At 34.8% G+C, this 21070-nt stretch overlaps 1 protein-coding gene and 1 pseudogene across 9 annotated transcripts in view; one reads left to right on the top strand and one right to left on the bottom strand.

The window, feature by feature from the left end:
• The window catches only part of BCAS3 (BCAS3 microtubule associated cell migration factor), a 555013-nt gene that overhangs the window by 181667 nt on the left and 352276 nt on the right, over nt 1-21070 (bottom strand). The window lies entirely within an intron of this gene.
• Nucleotides 7093-7170, top strand: LOC138392654 (small nucleolar RNA U3; annotated as a pseudogene).

The raw sequence follows: 21070 nt of genomic DNA, 5'->3' as shown, positions 1-21070 counted from the left end.
TTTCTGCTTTTCTTTCTTGTAGAATGATTTTCCTAAAACCAATGTTGGGCAAAATGCCACTAATACCACCGTAAAGCCCTCGCAGTGCTTCAAGGGAGAGGCAAGAGATAGAGGGTTAGGAGGTAATCAAGCTTACAGATTAAGCCTTCTAAAGCTACAAGATGAGCACAGCTCTTGGTGTTTATTAACTCTTCTAGTACTGAATATTCCTCCCCCACCTCATGGCACAAAACACAAAGGTCTTTTCATCAATGGACCTCAAAAGCTGGCCTGTTTTAACTAAACTTCCAAGAATAGCAGCTCTACTGGGGCTTTCTTTGGTGTCTACCACTGTCAGGGAACAGTTCCTGCTTTCCACATAACATTAAAATTATTCACACCTGCAGACAATGAAAATTTTTCTATCCATGCACTGACATCTGTGAAGCCTGAGTATTGTAGGCACTATATTCTAGATTTTTTTTTCCCCAAATACCTTTTTCTGTGACAACAGCAGTCTGAATAGGAAAAACTTAACAACAAACACAAAAACTCAATATTAAGGGCAAAGAAAAACAGCTATTGATTAAAATTCAATAGTTGTTCCTAGGAGGACCTTCTCTACCAACCTAACTGGATAGAGGTTCTCTAAGGATTGAAGTGTTTTTAAAACTAAAACATGCTAACATTGGCTGACTGGCCCAATTTACCTAGTAATGACATATCGGTCACTTGGTACATTAAACCAAACTCAGTAACTCTTTCTCACCTCTTGAATTCCCCAATTCAAGCCCAATTAAAACAGTCATATAATTTTTCAGAGTGCAATAACTGTAAGACTTCTGTAACAAGCTGATGTTCATCACTTCACAAGATTCTAGCTTTCTTATAGGGTATTTGTTTGTTCTTTCCACATTTTGATATCTTAAAGGGCTATACCCAGGGTGTTAAATTTGGGGATACTAATTCCTTAGGAATATTTATTTGATTTTAAGCCATGAAAAATTTCCCACCTCTGTTTGATAAATTATATTCCTTTATCCTTACAACTAACTTAAAAATTATATAGATTACCCAGATGAACAAAAACAATTTTATATTGTAAATTTGTATTGTAACAAATTTGTGTTGTAACATTGCTAAACGAATTAGATAACAATGACTACAGCTTCCTAATCATAATTTGAGACAGATAAATCTGTACTTTATTGATAGCAGAAGCAGATAGCCCTAATCACTAAACGCTAGCACAATCTGGTTTCTGTAGGATAATGACCCATCTCTATATTCATAACAACAATCTCATTCATCATAATTCACATTAAAAAAAGAAGAACTCTAGTCAAGCTAATGGAGGAAATGTGTGAAAAGTGATTGGATGGGTAAAACTCTGTATGCAGCTGGAGGGTCCTAATTGATTATATTGTGCTGCAACTAAGCCTTCTGCCTTGTACATCAGATCTTTATCTAACTACATTTCAATTGATTTTCACTGATAGTCTTTTTTATGTCTAAGGCTTAAGTACTAACCTAATAAAAGGATAAAAGACTTTGCAATACAGATTTCAAAATATAATGTCCACACAGGACTTCCATGGAATAAGATGGTAGATTGGGTAGATACAGCTCACCAAACCAGAACCTGTGAATTTGGGAAGGTTATTTAAAATAAAAAAAGATTGGGATTTATGTCCGTATTTGAAGAGTCACAAGCAAAACACCAATCCCAACATTCAAAGATATAAGTACCTAATGTTTATTTTATGATGCAACGCAGAGATGTAGGACAAAAGGTTACCCATTTACGAGCTGTACTACATGTTCTTAGGCAATATACCTATTGGATTGGTTTATTCCAAAATGAAAATGTCATAAATTCAGTTCTCTCATTAAATAGTGATGGGTTTGGAAACAAGTCAGGTACAATGGCTAGAAACTATTTAAATTCCAGTTGAAAGACCTACTGGAATAATCAGTATACTAAAAAAAAAAAAAAAAAAAAAAAAATCTCAAAATAGCATTGCTGAAGAGAATTCAGAATGAGGGTATAAACCAGGGGTGGGAAATCTACAGCCTTAAGGCCATATGTGGCCCTCTAGGTTCTTAAGTGTGGCCTTTTGACTGAATATAAATTTTACAGAATGAATCCTTTTATTTTTATTAATACATTTTTGCCTTTTATATTTTTATTTTTTAAAATGAACATATTTAAAATACCAAAGAATAAAATAAGTTTCAATGAAATAATCCTCCCAGATTGATCGGCACAATTAGAATTAGTACACCATAAGGGCTAAATTGACAGCTGCTGTGCTCATGATTTAGTTCTCACTTCCCCTGCCTGACTGGCGCCACTACCACAAAAAGCTGGTTGGCAAGAGTTTATGGGGGTCGAGTACGCCAGTCTATTATCAGCTTTTGACAGCGGTGTACTGTGTTTCTGTTTGAAGTACAATTTGTGAATAGTTGCACAGCTCAACTGTATTTTTTAATTTTGTCTGCTTAACAGCCCATCGTGTCAAAGAAGAACCAAGAGAATGCTGAAAGAAGAAAACGGATTTTTTAATGAGGATTGGGAATTGCAATATTATCTTGTTTCTGCTAAAGATAAGATGATTTGCTTGCTTTGTGATACTGCAATATCAACATTAAAGAAATTCAATGCTCATCAGCATGGTAACACTCATAAGGACCATAAATATTTTTAATTATAGGGACAGGCATGAAAGGTTGTATTGTAGAAATTAGAAGATGAAAAGCAAAAGCAAACACAATTCTTTCAAGCAGCAATAAGACCTGGAAATAATGCCAGTGAAGCAACTTATAAAGTAGCTTATATACTCGGGAAAAAGGGGAAGCCATTCAGTGATGTAGAAATTGTGAAAGAATGCATTGTCAAAGTTGTAGGATGCTTAGACCCTGATAAAGTTTCAAAGTAGAGACAACTGCCTCTTTCAAGGAAAATTGTAACTGATTTGCAGCATGAATTAGCATTCAACTTAACAGAGCAACCTCATGCAATATTTCAAAAGGAAAATATATATTATTCAATCGCTTTGGAAGAATCAATTTATACTACTGACTTGGTGCAGGTTTTATACTTCATTTGAGTCATAACAGAGGATTTTCTTTGCTACGAAGAGTTATTTACTTTGGGCACTCTTGCGAACAGAACATGGAGAATAGACATCTTCAACAACTTTCAAGATAAATGTAGCAAAGTTGGACTGAATTTGGTAAATTAAGTGAGCATATATATAGATGGTTTACCTTCTATGACAGGAAAACACGAACAGTTTATTGCACAGATTAAAAAAAAAGTATTAACAGATCCAGATGCTCTCATTTCTTTTCATTGTATCTTGCATCAGCAAAATCTCTGTGCTAAAACTACTATTTTAAGTGACACTTTGCAACAAGTTGTAAGTATTGATAACTATATTCATGCAAATGGAACATGGCATGGTCAGTTTCATAACATGCTAAAGTTGAAAGATGAGGTATTCTGTGTGGATTTGCCGTATCATTCTAAAGTGCACTGGCTATCCTGGGGACAGGGGTATTGGCCAAAATCTTTTCTCCGAAAGAACAGATAGTTAAATTCTATGAAGAACAGAATCAGCAATGTGAATTGTTAAAAACAAGATTTCTATAGGAATACAGCATATCTCTGTGTGATATCATGTCAAACCAAACGACTTGAATATTTCTTTGCAAGGTAAAACTAAGTCGATACACGATATGTGGCAAAAAATCCAAGCATTTTGAAAAAAGCTATCTTTTTTCAAAACACTTCTTTAAAAGGAAATTTCTGATGAATACTTCCCCAGTTAGCAAAGGTCACTGATAAGCAGGATGATATATGCAAATCACTGGAAGAATACACAGCTGTTATAGACCTATTAATTGGAGAATACAATGAAAGGTTCACTGACTTTTCAAGTTATGACATCACACTCAAATTAGCATTTCAGCCTCACCTACTTGATATCAAAAAGGCACCTAAAGAACTACAGATGGAACTGAATGAGCTCTCTCAGTAGATGACATTTTAAAGTCACTGATGCTAAGAAAGATCCAGTTGAAAAACGGAAAAATGCAGTGGAATACCCACACCTTTGGCAACATGCCTGAAAAATGCTTTCTTGCTTTTCAACCACTTATTGCTGCAAATCTACATTCTCCCACCTAACCCAAATCACGACACCCTTAAGGTCACAAATGACTAATACCCATCCAGAGGAGCAACTGAAACTGCGGACCTCCATGCTGCAACCAAATATTCAAATGCTTTTCAACAAAAAGCAAGATCATTAAAAGGCTAGTTAACTTTAAAATTAACAAACAGTTTTCATTTTTTGAAATTATTAAGTACATAGCAGTTAGATTTTTATAAAACAATGCAAGTTTTAAGTGTACCTGATTGAAGTTTCTTGAATGCTGCCTTATTTGATTACAGCTAAATTAATGCAGCCTTCCCACATGAAAAGGTTCCCCACCTCTTGCATAAACCATCACCCTTGAGAATTTAACAGTTTAATTGACAAACAGTAAACTGTACATATTTAAAGTGTACAATTTGCAAGTTTTGATATATATTATCCATGAAACTATCACCACAATCAAGATAAGGAATATAGCCATCACTGCCAAAGGTTTCCTCATACCTCTTTGTTGTTCATCTCTCTTCTTGCACCATTTCTATATCCAGGAAACCACTAATTTGCTTTCTATTACCATGGATTAGTTGGCATACCTCTAGCATTTTATATAACTGAAACCATACAGTATGTATCATTTGGTCTGGCTCCTTTTACTTAATTATTTCAGATTCATCCATGTTATTGCATTTATCAAAAATTCATTCCTTTTTATTGCTGAGTAGTATTCCATTTTATGGATAAACACCAATTTGTTATCCATTTACACGACAATGTACATTTGGGTCCTTTCCAGTCTTTGACTACCACAAATATAGCTGATACTGCTTTCATTTCTCTTGATTAAATATTTAAGAGTGGAATGGCAAGGTCATATGATATGTTTATATATAATGTTTTAAGAAACTGCCAAGCAGTTTTCCAAAATGCTTGTATGATTTTATATTTCCAACAGCAGTGCTCCATTTGCTTTATGTCCTTGCCAAGACTAGGTGTGGTCAGTTTTTTTAATTTCAGAAAATCTAATAAGTATGTAGTGGTATCTCATTGTGGTTTTAATTTACAGTTTCCTAAGGACTAACGGTATTCAACATTTTTGCACATGCTTTTCTTTTATGCCATCTATATTTCTTATTTGGCGAAATCTATTCAAATCTTTGCCCATTTTTAAAAATAAAAGATTGACAGTGTCATCAAGTTTATTACACAATTGTCAACCTAGAAAGAAAAACAAATCACCGGCCACAGAGGGACAGGGCTTTGGCCTTTGGAGGGCTGAGTTTTCTTCATTTCTTTTGCTATCAGGAAATAAAACTAAAAATTGTGTCTTTGAGTTAAAAGAAAACAAAAATGGGGAGAAAAACATTCTCCAGGTAAACAGCTCTTCTGGTTACACACACACACACACACACACACCCTCACACACATATATCTTTTTCCCCTTAAAATGTTTCTCTACATTTTAAACTTGCCTAATTTTTTATTCAGTTGTTTGCTTTCTTAATGAGTTTTGAGTTTTTATATCTTTATATATTCTGAATACAAGTCCTTTATCAGACAAGTGATCTGAAAATATTTTCTCCCTATGTGTGGCTTCCATTAATACATTCTCCCAGTGAACCATGGCATATTGTTGGTGGGAATGTAAATTAGTATAGCTATTATGTAAAACAGTATTGAGGCTGCTAAAAAAATAAAAAATACGACTATCATATAATCCAGCTGTTCTGTAGCTTTGAAATGATTCCAAACACTCATATAACTTGCTACGTCAGTGACATATGTTTTGCTATGATAAGAACATGAAGTATTGTGCCCTTCTTCCCCAGAATGTACATCACACCTTATCAGACCACATTATGTGAGTACTGGCCTCAACAACTGGACTCCAAAACACATATAAACCCAAGATTTTGACAAGACACACAGTGAGCTCAGGTTGCAGCAGGGATACTCTCTGTCAGCCTTGGAGCTATTCTCCAGTCTCACCTACCAACACCCACACCACCCACTAGTGTTCAAAGACCCTGGTGTGTCCTTGGGGGATCTACACTGTGTTGGTCAAACTGTCTCTCCTGAGGTGCTCTCATAGAAAGGTACACCTCAAACTTCAATTAGACTTTACATCCACAGTGGCCTGATTCTATCCTAATTGAGCAACTAGACTTTATTAATTGGACTCTAAACAAAATGGAACTCACTCACTGTGTCTACTGAGTATTTTCCCTGTAAGATTTGTTCTTGTTATTTTCCCTCTCTTGAGCATCATGGGGAAAAATAGAGAGAGAGAATCTCTTTGTATAGCCATTAAGACTGTGTGACTGAAGAAATCATACTTTGGTCATCTCCTTATTTAACCATATAAAACACAAGCAATCCTACTACTGGGTAAATGAAATTAGCATGTTGAAGAGATACCTACACTCTCATGTTCATTGCAGCGTTATGCATGGTTGCCAAGTTATGAAATCAACCTAAGTGTCTATCAACAGACAAATGGATTAAAAGAATGCAGTATATATACACAGTGGAATACTATTCAGCTTTAAAAAAGAAGCAAATTCTGTCATTTGTGACAACATAGATGAACATGGAGGACATCATGCCAAGAGAAACAAGCCAGGCACAGAAGGACAAATAAAACATGATCTCAATTATATGCGGACTCTACAACAATCAAGCTCACAGAAGCAGAGAATAGAATTGTGGTTACCAGAGGCCGGAGGGTGGGGTAACGGGGAAATGTTGGTCAAAGTGTACAAAGTTTCAGTTAGAGGAATAAGTTTTTTGAGATCTATTCCAAAGCATGGTGACTATCGTTAATAAAAATAATGTATTGCATATTTCAAAATTGCTCAGAGCAAATTTCAAATGCTCTCACCACACACAAAAACAATCATATTGTAGACCATAAGTATACACAATTTTTGTCAATTTTTAAAAATAAATTTTAAAGACTATACTTTCAGGGATCATTTCTATAGTTCGTTACTAGAGAAGTTTCTCTGAATGTGTACAGCAAAAAATAAATAAATAAATATATTTTTAAAAATTCTCCCAGTGTGTGAAATCCATTAACATATCATTAGAAGAACTGATGTTCTTGATTTTGATGGAGTCCAATTTACCTCTTTTATTTAAGTGGATCACATAACTGGTGCTGAAATTAAGCAACTAAGTTTTCATTAATTTTCTGTATTTTTTTTATTTAAATGATTTCCATTTTGATCCTTATTATAGTTTTTTAAGATGTGACCTGAGGTCATTGATTTAGATCTTCTTATTCTAATTTAGGTATTTAGTGCTATAAATTTCCCTCTAAATACTGTTTTAGTGCATTCCACAAATTGTGAAATGTTTTGTCTTAATCTTCATTCTGTTCAAAATAATTTCTGATTTCCTTTTTTATTTCTTCTTAAATCTATGAGTTATTTAGAAGTGTTAGGTTCCAAATATTTGGTGATCTTTTCTAATTATCTTGTGGTTAATGATTTCTAATTTAATTCTATTGCAGTCAGAAAACACTGCATGATTTAAATCCTTTAAATTTATTGAGGCTTGCTTTATGACTCAGAATATGGATTACTGCAGTAGTTTGTGTGCACTTGAAAAGAAGGTAGTTCTGCTGTTGGTAGTGTTTCTATTTATAAATGTCAATTAGATTAAGTTGATTATTAGTGCTATCCAAATATTCTATCTTCCTGCTGATTCTTTGTCTATCAATTATTATGAGAGGGATATTGAAGTCTCCAACTATAATTGTGTATTTACCTAATTCTACATGTAGTTCTATCAGTTCTGTTTTATATATTTTGAAGCTCTGTGATCAGGTATATAAACATTTAGAATTGACATGTTCTTTTCATGAACTGACCTCTTTGTGTTATGAAATGGTCCCTTATTCTGTGATAATATTCTTTGTCCTGAAGTTTACTTTGTCTATTAATATAGTCATTCTTGCTTTTTTAAAAATTAGTATTAGTATACTATATCATTATAGTACATTATTATTTCCATCATTTTACTTTTTTTTTTTTTTTTTTGAGACAGGGTCTTACAGTGTTGCCTGGGCTGGTCTTGAACTCCTGGGCTCAAGTGATCCTCCCATTTCAGTCTTCTGAGTAGCTGGGATTACAGGTACATGCCACTGCGCCCTCTATCTTTTTATTTTTATCCTATTTGTGTCTATATGTTTAAGCGCATTTCTTAGGGGCAGCATGTAGTTGAATCTTGCCTTTTTAATCCAATCTGACATTATCTGTTGTTTAACTGGGTATCTGGACTATTTACATTTAATATGATTTTTGTTATGGCTGGGTTTAAATCTACCATCTTTCTATATATGTGTTTTCTATTTGTCCATATGTTCTTTGTTCCATTTTTTCTTTTTTGTTCCCATGAATTCTTCTGGATCTACTGAATATTTTTAGGATTCCATTTTATCTAAGTTGTTAACGTATTACCTGTATTTCTGTTATTTTACTGGTTGCTTTAGGATTTATAGCATATATTGGTAACTTACCAAAATCTACATGTAGAGAGTATTATCCTACTTCATGTACAATGTAAGAACCTTATAATTTTCTTTTTATCACCGATTATACACAATTTAGTTATGATGTGCCTTGGGGCTTGCTTTTAAGCAAGGTAGGACTAGAGGAATCTAGCCTAGGAGAAATTTTGCCCCACTGTTGAAACAAAAATCTTCTACTTGCTTACCTGTAAATTATGAGATTTTCATATCTGGCAGATGGGAAGAGAAATTATTCCCAGCCCTGTGTAAACTCCTGTGAATGTTCCCTCTAATCTTTTTAAATGGTTCTTTCCTGGGTCTTGGGTCGTTTCCCATGTGCTCAACTCAAGGCTCGCAGGATCTCCTCTGAAGGTCTCTAGAGCATGAACTCTCTTTCTGCAGCTCTTTTCTCTCAGGCACTCTGGTGTGTGACCTCTAGCCACCGGGACCTCCCCAGATTCCCACCTTCATCTCTCTCACTCAGGGAGACCGCTGTATTCCACTTGGATTTCCTCTCCCTACAATATGTATCGGCTGTGAGCTGGGACAACTGTAGGGCGCACTTCATTTGTTTCCCATCTTTCTGGGATCACTGTCCTTAATTGCTTGATATATAGGACCTTGAAAACCATTATATCATATAATTTTCCAGTTTGTTTCAGGTGGAAGGGTATGTTTGGTGCCTGCATTTATTTAAGCCCTTGTAAAAGTCTATGTTTGGAGTATCCAATTAATGATTAGAAAGTGAATGTTATTTCATCTTTAGAAAAATCAACTTATAGAAATTGGAAGGAGCAAAATCTATTTTAAATGAGGTAAGTAAAAATGGTCCATTAACTACAAATATTCTTAGCTTTAAAAAACCTCTAATACATTATTTTATCACCAAGACCACTGTCTGCTACTCAAATGGTCTTTAACATATATTTAACAAATGAAAACGTATAGAGATTTTTCTGATGTTGTGTTTATTTATGAAGGTGTGGAGAGCTTCTAAAGTACACTGAGGAAGCCTTAAACAAAAGAATCCTATCTTATAGCACACTTAGGTCATCCATGTACAAAACCCCAAATCGAGTTATTATACTTCTGCATAAAGGACTGGACACATAATCTAAAATCTTCATTCTAGATTTCTTAAAACCTGTTAAGTTAAAATGATTTGCCATTTTGTTTCAAGTGAAAACCATTAAACATCATTTAAAAGTAAGCTAATTAGCAATTTGTGGTCAAAACAACTTGTTTTCTATCTGAACAAAGGAATGAAACAAGTATTAGAACTGATAAGAAAACATATTTCTTGACTGTGAGGTCTTAGTAATTAGCATGAAATACATCCCAATGTTAAATGATGTGTTAGCTGAAAGCACAACGGAAATCCCTGTATATTGCTCCTCAAAATGATGATTTTAGATGATCAGGTTAGATTAAGGGCCCTGTCTAATCTAAGCATGGGTGAGAGTATTTATCCACCCTTACACCTTGAGAGGTGAAATTTTTTTCATTTGTGGGCATTAGGAAACTAGGCAAATGGCCCGAAATCAGTTTATTCTACTCTAGAACTTTCAGCATCTTATATTACTCTAGGACATGATTGAAGTGAATATAAGTCATTCCAACACTATATTATAATATAATGATAATATAAGGTACGAGCAGTTGTATTTACAATGAGTATAAGCCCTCAGAAGTAAATGAACTGAAACTGACCTTGATCACTGACTCAGATCCTGCAGCACAGGGCAGTACCTGCTCCCTCTCCCACATTTGCCAACCTCTGCAACAACAGTAATCAATTTGCTGTCTTGATCTCTCAAGCATATCATACATTTTTTGATCTATCATTAAGCCTCAAACTTGTGGCCTAATTAAATTACGAGGAAAAACACTCTGGAATTCTAAGCTTCAGCAGGAGGAAAAATCAGAGATAAATATTTGAAAAGGTGAGAAAATTATGACCTAATCTCTAGGCATTCAAAGTCGCTATTAAAAATAAACAAACTTTCATTCGATTGCATTTTCTTCACACAAAATGATGCCAACCCAGTTTGCAGCATGGTAATTAAATGTCAAATACAAAATGTAGCAGAATGGAGAAACAAAAAAGACTCAAGGAACAAGATAGGTGTAAATAGATATAGAGTTAGTGTCAAAGAGCCACCAACAAGATCTTCCAGAGTATGGGAGTTACAGAGGAGAAACCATGGAAGGGTAGGAAAAAGCATAGAGACAGAGACATGAAAAACAGAAAGACAGAGGAAGACAATATGGGAAAAAAGAAAAGTCAAGCTTGATCCACCAAATGAAATAAGCTAATGTTGAATTATGTCAGTGGGCATAAATTTCATTTGTTTCCAATGAGTGATAAAAGCCAATGGAGAAATAAAATTATCCCCACCATGAGGAGGCAAGCAGTGCCATATCATACCAAAGGGGAGGGAAAGTAAATCTACACTTACAGCAAACATCAATAAGTAGGTTTTAGCAGTGAGGCAAGTGTACAAGTGTCTAAGATTGTGAAAAGTAGGCCTGGAGCAAAAAGATGAGACCAAAAAGAGGAAAATAGGTACTAGTTACAAAAACACTAACAAACATAAAGTAAATCACAGCACTTCCCTTTGCATAGAATGCCCTTCCCAACATACCTGTTCAAATGTCTCCGGTACAAGAAGCCCTAGGGCTCATAAACAGGGTTTCTCCTCTGACCTCTGGGCTCCCACAGCATATTTATGTAAACCTATTCTGTGACATTTACTTGTTTACCTTGTAGTCCAGTTTTATATATGTCCACCCCATTAGACTGTAAACCATTTGAGTCAGGGGACCCTCTTTTATAGTACCTAGTAACTAACGCTCAGGTCACAGCAGGAGCTTCCACAGGTACCTGCTAAATCATGTCTGAAGCTTAAAAATAATGATGGTGAGATTTCTTTCACCCTCAAAAATGTAAGTATTTATAGGTCAGGGAAAGAATGTAGTTCAGTGAGAGACTGGTAGTAAGAAGATCTGAATTTGAATTCTAGATCTGGCAATATCTTGCTGTATAACTTTAAGCCCTAACACCATTGCACTGGAGATTAAGTTTCCAACACATGAATGTTGGGGGACATAGTTAAACAACAGCACATGCTTCATACAAAAATTATACTGAAGATAATTAAATATTTCTTTACTGATTTAGAAGATAATTCAGTATCTTGCCACTGTTTCAGAATCACTATACACATGATTCCATAGTACTTTTATTGCCTTCTATTAAGGGTTTTATAAATTTCCCAATATTGGTGCCTCAAAAAAAAAAAAAAAGTCACGTCTTTATCATTGATTTCAGTGCCCCAAAATATGGTCACTTTAATTAAATCTTTGCTTTGAGAGTTTGTCAGTTGTATGTCTGACTCCTAAGTAAATAGAATATTACCACTTCTTCACCTATATTCCAGAAAGGACTCTGGAATAAAACCTTTAAACTAAATAAAGACTTCGCACAGCTCTGTATTGGAAAAATGTACTGTAATTATACCTTCACACCTAAAATATCTTGGTCATTCAGGTATTAAGAGAATAGAAAGTATCCCATCTCCTGAGAGTTTGTTGAGAAGAATTTATCTGCCAAATTTTAGTGTAGAAAAAACATTTCATTGAGTAATATTCATCATGTGTGCTGCAGTGCTTCACTCATATGATGAGAATAACAACATCAACTCTGATAAATCCATTCTAGGTACTCAGTATCATGTCATACAATAGGTGCTCAACAAAAATTTGTTGAATGAATGTGAATAGAATGTTGCCTTGATCTTTTCCCAAAGTACGACTAAATTACAGAATTACGTATAAAACTTGAACAAGATATGCATGTATGTATGTATGCACATAATTCATTAAGGAAAAATTCTTAACACCTTGTTGGTCCTCTTGAGTGTGCCAAATAATAATAAAAGGCAGAAACATTAAGAATGTAAATAATACCCTCTTTCTCATATTCCACCAGGCATAGTTCCTCAGGTTGCAGGCTTGGCTAGAGATGTTGCTCTTCCCCGAGTAGGGCACTATGACATGGAATCGGTTTCAGAAAGAGAAATATATCACTGAACTGGTTTACTTATTATTTTTGTTTTCAACAACAAAAAGCTGAAAACTGCAAAATGCTATTAGAGAAGTCTGCTAAAATAAATGCAGAGTCCAAAAAAATCAGTGAACCATACCAATAAGGTTTATTACTGGAGTCATCTTGGTCTTGCTGCTGCACAACAGACTGTAGCATGAAAACAGATAGGGAGAAATTCTGTCAGGACATCTCCACTAAAATATAGTACGTGTATCTGTCCTTTCTCTGTATCTATGATATGAGTAAATTCTCCTGCTCGAGGCAAATGCATATGAAACATTTATTTGTCGGGAATAAAAAGAAACCTAGCTAGCAGAAACACTCCTGCAATTCCATTTGTGAGCCTCTCTTTCTCCTGAGAAATGACTCTCTGCCACCCCCATCTCACAGTGAATGAGAATCTTGGTGGTGCTCCCACTTCCTGTGTGAGCCACACACCATACACACTCCTCTAAGAACTGTGGCTCCATACACTTTGAAATCACTGTCTGTTTACTTACCCAGGATATTTTCCAATAAAAGAGCTTCAATTTTTACTTAAGAAAAAATGGTACAGGATCATATGTACGTTTCATTTGGGGTAGTAAAACCATCCACATACAGATCAAACTTTATATTCTATCAACCAAATCTACAACCAGCCTGTAAATATAAATCAGCTCTACATTTAGCTGGCTATTAAACACAAATTCAGGATTTCTTAGTAGAAGGAATCCAATTTAGTTATAGCATTAAATGTGTGCTTTTTTCCCTCTGAGAGAGTAATATAATTGAATTCTGTCCATCACAGCAGATCAGTGCTGCTCATCTTTGTCCAGCAATCATGTTTGTAAAGGCCAGAGAAGGCAGTACTAATACTTTTCCAGCATAAGCTGAGTTAAATATCAGCTGAGGAGAATGAGTTCAACCAACCAGACAGCAACTCAGGCACCATGAAACTGGATTTGGGGAGGCTGGTGTGTGCTGGAGGGGAGAGGCGGCTGACTACCCTCACCCAGCGACTGCCCCTGCCCTCAGCTGACATCACCTTTCCAGATGGCCTCTTCAACCACTACTAGATCATTTAAAATGAAGACATCATCTATCTTTTCTTTCAGAAATGTGTACACCGAGGCAATATAAGAGAAAAAAAAAAAAGACACTGGTATAATCACATGATAACATGATCAATCAAATATTGCTTAAACCCATAGGCACATTTGTGCCCCTCTCTGTCTTTTAAAGAATTAAAAATTACTATGTTCTGTGGTAATGAAATAGGGACAACTGCCTTAAATGAAATGCAACTAGTGGACCTTGCAACGTGATCAAAATCCATCCCAGGCCTTTTCTAAATTCCAATTGCAACTAGAATTCCTCTTTAACAATATTCAATAAGAAATATTTAACACTTTTCATGTATTTCCTGTTATTATACATTTATAACAAAACGTGGATTTACTTGGCAGCCAAACCAAAATGTTTCATATTACTCTTAGATTGCAACCCTTGATGCTGAAATACAGTATACTAAAAATGAAATAACTTTTCCATTTTAATGTGGTTATAAGCTTCCTGCTAGGCAGCAACCTAATTGAGACTTTTGATGTTAGCCTTTTTAAGACATGCTATCCTTCATCATCTGCAGAGTATTTTAACTGTAGATCTCTTGTAGTCTTCCCAAAGTTGACAGAGGAAAGGGGGATGGGGTGGGAAGAGGAAGGCTACTTTATCAAAGTCAATGGGAATACAAGGTATTAATTATGTTAAATGAAGAAATATGGGCATTTGGTTACATTTGTGGGTCAGAAATATTTTAATCTGTCGCTGCCAGCCAGCTGCTTTTCCCTGACCACCTCCCCTCTGCATTTATATCAGCTGTGGAAACACATCAAAGCTCTAAAATGTGAAGAAAGCCACCACCAGTAGGGCCTTCCCCACCCCAACTGCCCCCTCCCCACTTCAAGGTCACAATTTTAACTAGAGTGACCATAGTGTTATCCACTACAATCAGTAATAAGGCCATGACCTTTTTTATATTTTGGAGGCATAGATGTTAGAAAAATTGGTAAACCATCAGCCCTAGGCAATTAAAAATAGCCCCAGTAAATGGAAAATAAAACTTTTGTGATATCTAGAAAAGAAAACAAATGGTGTACTCAATTGCTCCCAGTCAAAGCAAAGTTGGATCTCACAGATGCAGCTGACTTTTAAGCTTTGCTAAGTCTGCCAAGCGCACTGTGCAGGGGCACAGTTACAGGGAGAGAAACAGTTGTCTGCCATGATGCCCGAACAAGTTTTATTAAAGCAATGCTTGGAAACTCGGTAACAGTCAAGAAATGCAACAGCAATTACTTAAATGTGAAATAGTCACTATATGACTAGTGTAGGGACTTTTACAAGGTCACCTAGTACATTTTTAAAAAATCAACTCTGACTATTTTTATAAAGTTTTTCTGATCAAGGAATCAGATAATGTGTTAAGAAGTCAGGCTACTATAACGTGCAAGAATTCTGCAAAAAAATAACCACCCTGCTTTAGATAATAAAAAGTAACTTTTTAGTGAAAGTACTTCCCTGCACTTAATTTATGTCTTTAAATCTGGTAGCACGTAAAGATTTTGGACAGATGTATTTATAGATGATTTTATTTTCAATATTTATTTTTATTAAATCAAAGATAACTATCATATTTTTTTCTCCTACTTCACTGCAGAAAATTCTTAAAGGAATTAATTTAACTTGAGGGTATGAATTTAAAGAAACTAATCTTTTGTATATAACACACAGGCACACAGAATTCATCTGTTCTAATATTGAGTTTTGAGAGTTCTTACGGTTGATTTTTTTTTCCATAGGAATTAATCAGAATGAGGTACAAATAATCCAGATTTGTCTTGAACAGTACATTACAGGAAGAGGAACATCTTTTAAGCAAAAATAAAACAAACACAAAACAAAGAACACACAACTGAATAGATAAAGGGCCTCCCTCTCCAGGCCTCTGAAAAGATGAAGCCAAGGACCTTTTCACTGTTAAACCATTTCAACCTAATCAAACCTTTACACTTCAATATAATTCTCCCACCTCCTCAAGGATGTTAAAATTGCACAAGATTTCTATATGAAGACATATATAGCTGCCTACAGTTTTTGTAATCTCAACAATTCAATAAAAATCCATATATCATGGGTTAGGCTTACCAACTGGTTTTAAGTCAGGAATCAAAGGATTTAAAAACATGTTTACCAGTAATCACCTGACAATTTTCTTCCTCATTTCACATACCACTTCTTAGGGGAAAAATAGGAAATTTTACTTTCATTGATAGTTAATTTTTATTAGAGGTAACATCTACCCGCACAAGGATTTTTAAACTAAACCAAACAAACTCTCTCAAAGCTGATACGAGGTGTACCTTTGCTGATATCAAATCATAGCAATGTTCAATTTTGAAAATAAGCAGAGGTAAACATATTGATTTTCTGCTCCTATGTGTAAGTCTTATAGAGTAATCAAAAGCAAAAAAAAATTCTAGCTATAACTCTAACTCTACTCTTACACTTTAAAAGAGAGAATTTATGAATACATATGGATTCATAAGTTTGTGCCTGAAATGAGAAAAATTATGGTTACTATATTTTGATTTGTTGATGTTAAATTGTATCAAGAAAATATGCAAGCTGATATAAAAAATAATTTCCCTTTACATACACACAAGAAAAGATATATTTATGACAGTAAAACTTATGAACTTTATATCAAATTTCTAACCTGTTAGCACTTTTGTTATTTGTTAATTTTTGTATTTCAGTTAGTATTTTTTAAACATACAAGCCCTTCATTTTAAACAAATGTAGTCAGTCTAGTCTGGCTTTTCCAAAGATATCAAAAATCAAATTCCTTTATTGGAACTGTCTTACTGTGTCTCATGTGCAATTTCTCTCTCCCGTTAAACAAGTATCAGTAAACCAGCTATTTGTGCAACTAGAATTGTATTGTTAAGACATAGGTGTTGAAATTATTTAAAAGTCTGGATGAAGATAGCCTGATATTTGATGCAACATTAATGCAATCTGTCTAATAGCAGTTAAAGATTCACTATCAAAATCCCCAAGAATTATGATAGCTACAAGAATTCAGTTAAATACTTTTGAAAAAGGTACCAGCCAAGTAAGTCTAACTTTATTTTAAAAATGACTCAGAGGTTTAGTTTAACTACATTAAAGCAGCTGATGTTGGGTTAAAGCAAAAAACAAATACTAATCACAAGGCATGCACATATTCTATCACTTTCTAAAAAACAACTGAAACATGTAAGAAAAACATGACATAAAAGTACAAGTACTAACATTACATGACATTTGATGGGTAATGTAAAGAATAAGAAATCATCTTCCAGATTTTGAAATATAACAAATCTTTCCATGAATATACAAAAATATCAGAGTATGAACAAAATATCCATGATTAAATAAAACTTTAGGTGATTGAAACTGACTAGCATTTTACAATATTAATGCTAATAGCTCTTCATAGTCTTGTTTGCATATTTAACATCTCCCATTAAAAAAAAAGATTTGTATGCAGGAAGGAGAAGTGAACGGGAAACCAAAGTCATACATGGTAAGAAATAGGGAGAGGAGAGATACCAAATCAGTCAGAAATATACAACAGCAGTTTCCAATGCTGGGTCAGGAAATAAGGTAGTTAGAGAAAAGTTGCAATCTAAAGAGAAAACACTTTTAGGAAATGGCAAAATTAAAACAGAAGTAGATATGTAAAATAGATGAATGAAGACAAGGTCTTCCTGCACCAAGGGAGTTGTTTAGGAGAAACAGTGTCCGTTTGTGGCCAGCGATAATACTTTCCATTCAATAGAGTTTGCAGCTTGCTGATTCATATGATTGCAGGCTGGCGCCCTGCTGGCGAGCCTCTCCACTGAAATTAAATCCACTCTCTTCAGTTATAAATTATAATGCTCTATAAACAACACTCCCATTGGGAAAGGGGGGGGGGGAAGTGAGAGAGAAAGAGAAAGAGAGAAGAGTGAAAAAAGGAGAGAGGGGGGAGAAAAAAAGCTGGAGAAGGAGAGCGTTTCTGCATAGTCCACTCACTGTTTAATGTTCTGCTCTTCTGCAACAAACAAGGGGAGTAAGGCTTCCACAGATAGCACTCCTGCTGTAATTCATACACGGTTTGATGTAGAGTCCAGAAAGGAAAGTGGGATAGTAATGTGAGTCTAAGAGGAAAAGCACTTAGAAATCAATGAGTATGCAAGAAGAGGAAAAGATAAAATAGATTTTATACCTGGATTTTTCAAATATATTATTGAATCTATCCTTGGAGTCTCAAGGGAAAGCCAAAATGAAATAAAATTCTATTTAGATAAATTAGATCTACACATTGTGCATCTTTTGATATCCAAATCAATCATATTCCCCCAAGATGCACCAGGAAAGCAAAGAAACAGGAAAGCAAAGTTAAAAATAATCATTCCCAAACAGCCTCAGACAAGGAGTCCAGAGCAAAGAGAAAGTTCAGTGGCTTCATCACCCACAGCACCCAGAGATTAACCACATTTGTTGTTTTTAAAATAAATACCTATTTTAGAATTCTATGCTAAATTAATAGGAGGGTAATGTCTTCATTGTTTAAATGTTGCAGAAGTTGTTTTTTAAAATAAGGTGGTTTCAAAACAAAAATTGCAAATATTCAGTCTTGTCAATTAGCTAAATAATTTGTGAAAGAATCCATCATTGAGTTGGTTTGTATGTACCCATTTAAGGGTATTAACTTATATCCATATTCCAGATTTCTTGTGCACCTGTGAATTTTTTTAGGAGTTATTTAAGCCCCAAAGCAGGGTAGAAATAATTATTGTTATATGCAACTTAGTATTCCAAGGATTCACATCCACAGTTACTTATCTCAACTAACTACAAAAAGACACAGTTTCATATTTTACTTAACTAACTACAAAAAGACAGTTTCATATTTTAAAATGCCTTTGAAATTTCTTACCAAATAATGAAACTGGACATAAAAATAAAAGGGGAAATAGGAGTCAGAGTGGGCAGAAGGTAGGAGAAAGAAGTAAGCCTGTTCAAATCTAGGTTTGAATATGGTTTAGGAAAAGCAGCAAACCTACAAAACCAAAGATGCCATTTCAGGTGAGGAAATGCAAGGAAAACAGAAGCCTCGACAAAGCACACAATTCCATTTTTCTGTCTCATTTTGGCAGACCAAGTATCACGCTAAGTTTCCCCACAAAGAAATAAGACAAACCAAAACTCCACCTTTCTCCTGAGGTCACAGAGGGAAAGGAAAGGTGACTTGAGATTTCAGTTTTAGACCTAAGTGATTTTACCAGGCTCAATTCCAAACCCTGAAAAGGCTTTAAAATTAATTCATTTACCCAAATGTTAACCAGAGAACTAGGCTTAGTAACAACTCAGATTTTACTTTTTTTTTTTTTTTTTTAATGTTATCTGGCTGACTGTCTTTCTCTCTCTCTGCTTTTGGTTGTGGTGCATACCAAGTAAATTATTTGCTGATAGGTGAATCTCAGCAAATGCTTTTCTTCTTTTGAATGCCTGGTGAGCTTGTTGGGAAAAGTCATTTAAGTCACTTAAAACAATCCCATGAAAAGTAAAACTCAATTCTGAAATAAGAGTATAACTTAGAGCTTAAAAATAAATTAAATAAAGGAAACATTAAAAGATAAATGGAGCAGGATGCTCTGTGGCTGAGGTAATCTGAGTGGAGAGGGAAGAAGGAGGGTTACGTTAATAAATGATTAAAAGGCCTTAACAAGGGCCTATCAGGTTGACCAGGAAGGCATTCTTCTTCTCTGCTCCTCCCCGAGACCACCTTTTTTACATTTGTTCCCAATGCTGATCAATATGGTTTTCATTTGCTGATTTCCATAATGCCATATGTGATCTGCCAGCCTGACATAATGAAGCTAGAAAGAGCTGAAGTCATTTTAACATTCTTGCTTGCATGACTGTCGCCAGTTCACCAAATGCCTGTTATCTGAGAGCCAATATCTTTCTCGTGCTTATTGACAAATACCAGAGAGGTTTGCTCCTAGACAGACATAAAAATTCAGCCTTGGGTGGCAAATTTAAGTTAAGATTCAAACTCAATATTATACTTTCTCTGTAGCCATTTTTTTTTTTTTTTGCCACCACTCTAACCTGTAATTTAAGCTTGATTAAATAAAGCAAAACAAGATTTAACTGTGAATTATCTATTTCTGAACACAAATGCTCACTTCTGTAGATAAAGCAATAAATCACAAAGAATAAGGCACAAATACTTTATGATGCCACCAAAGCCTCAGGACAAATTTATTGCCCAATTCAAGTTTTCCTATAAATTATTATTTTAGTTGGCCCTCTATTTATTTGTCTTTGATAATCTTCACCAAAATTCATCTCAAACAGTATGTTAATTTTTCACTCTTTGCTAAAGTTTCTTTAATCCGTGCTCTGGCATAGAAAAACTGTTTTTTTTTTTTTTAATCACATGTAACCTTCCTACACTTTTTTCATCGTATAGTAAAATGAGTTTGTAGAGGTCATCTCATGAGTGACCCATGCAAGAGCCTTCCATGACGCCTGAAATATCTCATTAAAAATTCTCTGTTTTGTTTGTTGATCACTTTTCCACACTCAAAGGAAAATTTCAAGGACAAGTGCAGATAGGAACACATTTCTGAAATGATTTCTTTTGTCTTTTGCAAGCTAAAACAAAAAAAAAGTTGCATTTGATCAAAAGGATACTTCAACTTTGCAATTTAAAAACAAAAATATATTTAGTACTACTACCTTCGTTTACAATAATACATTTTATTGCTTTTTACATTATTCACATTAAGTAATAAATGTTCTGGTGATTAACTGAGGTCATGTTTTAGCTCTCAAGACTGTAAATGTCTGTGGTGGCAGTTTTGTCCTGGAATTATGAAAACTAAATCACAGAATTTTGCCCAAAAATCTCCCTGAGTTGTCCCCAAAAGGTGAATATGGCTTGGCTGGGTCAGCATCCAAAATTTTATAAATAGTTTTATCTCCAAAAACTGCATTTGTTCCAACTCTCAGTTCACAAACTCTGCTATGTTACATGAGTTTTCTTTTCCCCACCCTTTTCTTCTCTTCCTTCCTTCCTTCACCTGTTCCTTCCTTCCTTCCTTCCTCACCAAAGGGCAAAACAAAACAAAGGGGGGAAACATACAACTGAAGGAAGGCAGTGTGACAATTATATAAAAGAAAGGTCCTTCAGGAAAACAAAGTGGTACTGGGAATGAACATCATGTTTACTCA

The sequence above is a fragment of the Eulemur rufifrons genome, chromosome 9 (genome assembly GCF_041146395.1).
Source record: "Eulemur rufifrons isolate Redbay chromosome 9, OSU_ERuf_1, whole genome shotgun sequence".
NCBI classification, from domain to species: Eukaryota; Metazoa; Chordata; class Mammalia; order Primates; family Lemuridae; genus Eulemur; species Eulemur rufifrons.
The sequence above is the reverse complement of the archived record's forward strand: the minus strand, read 5'-3'. Positions and strand labels throughout refer to the sequence as shown.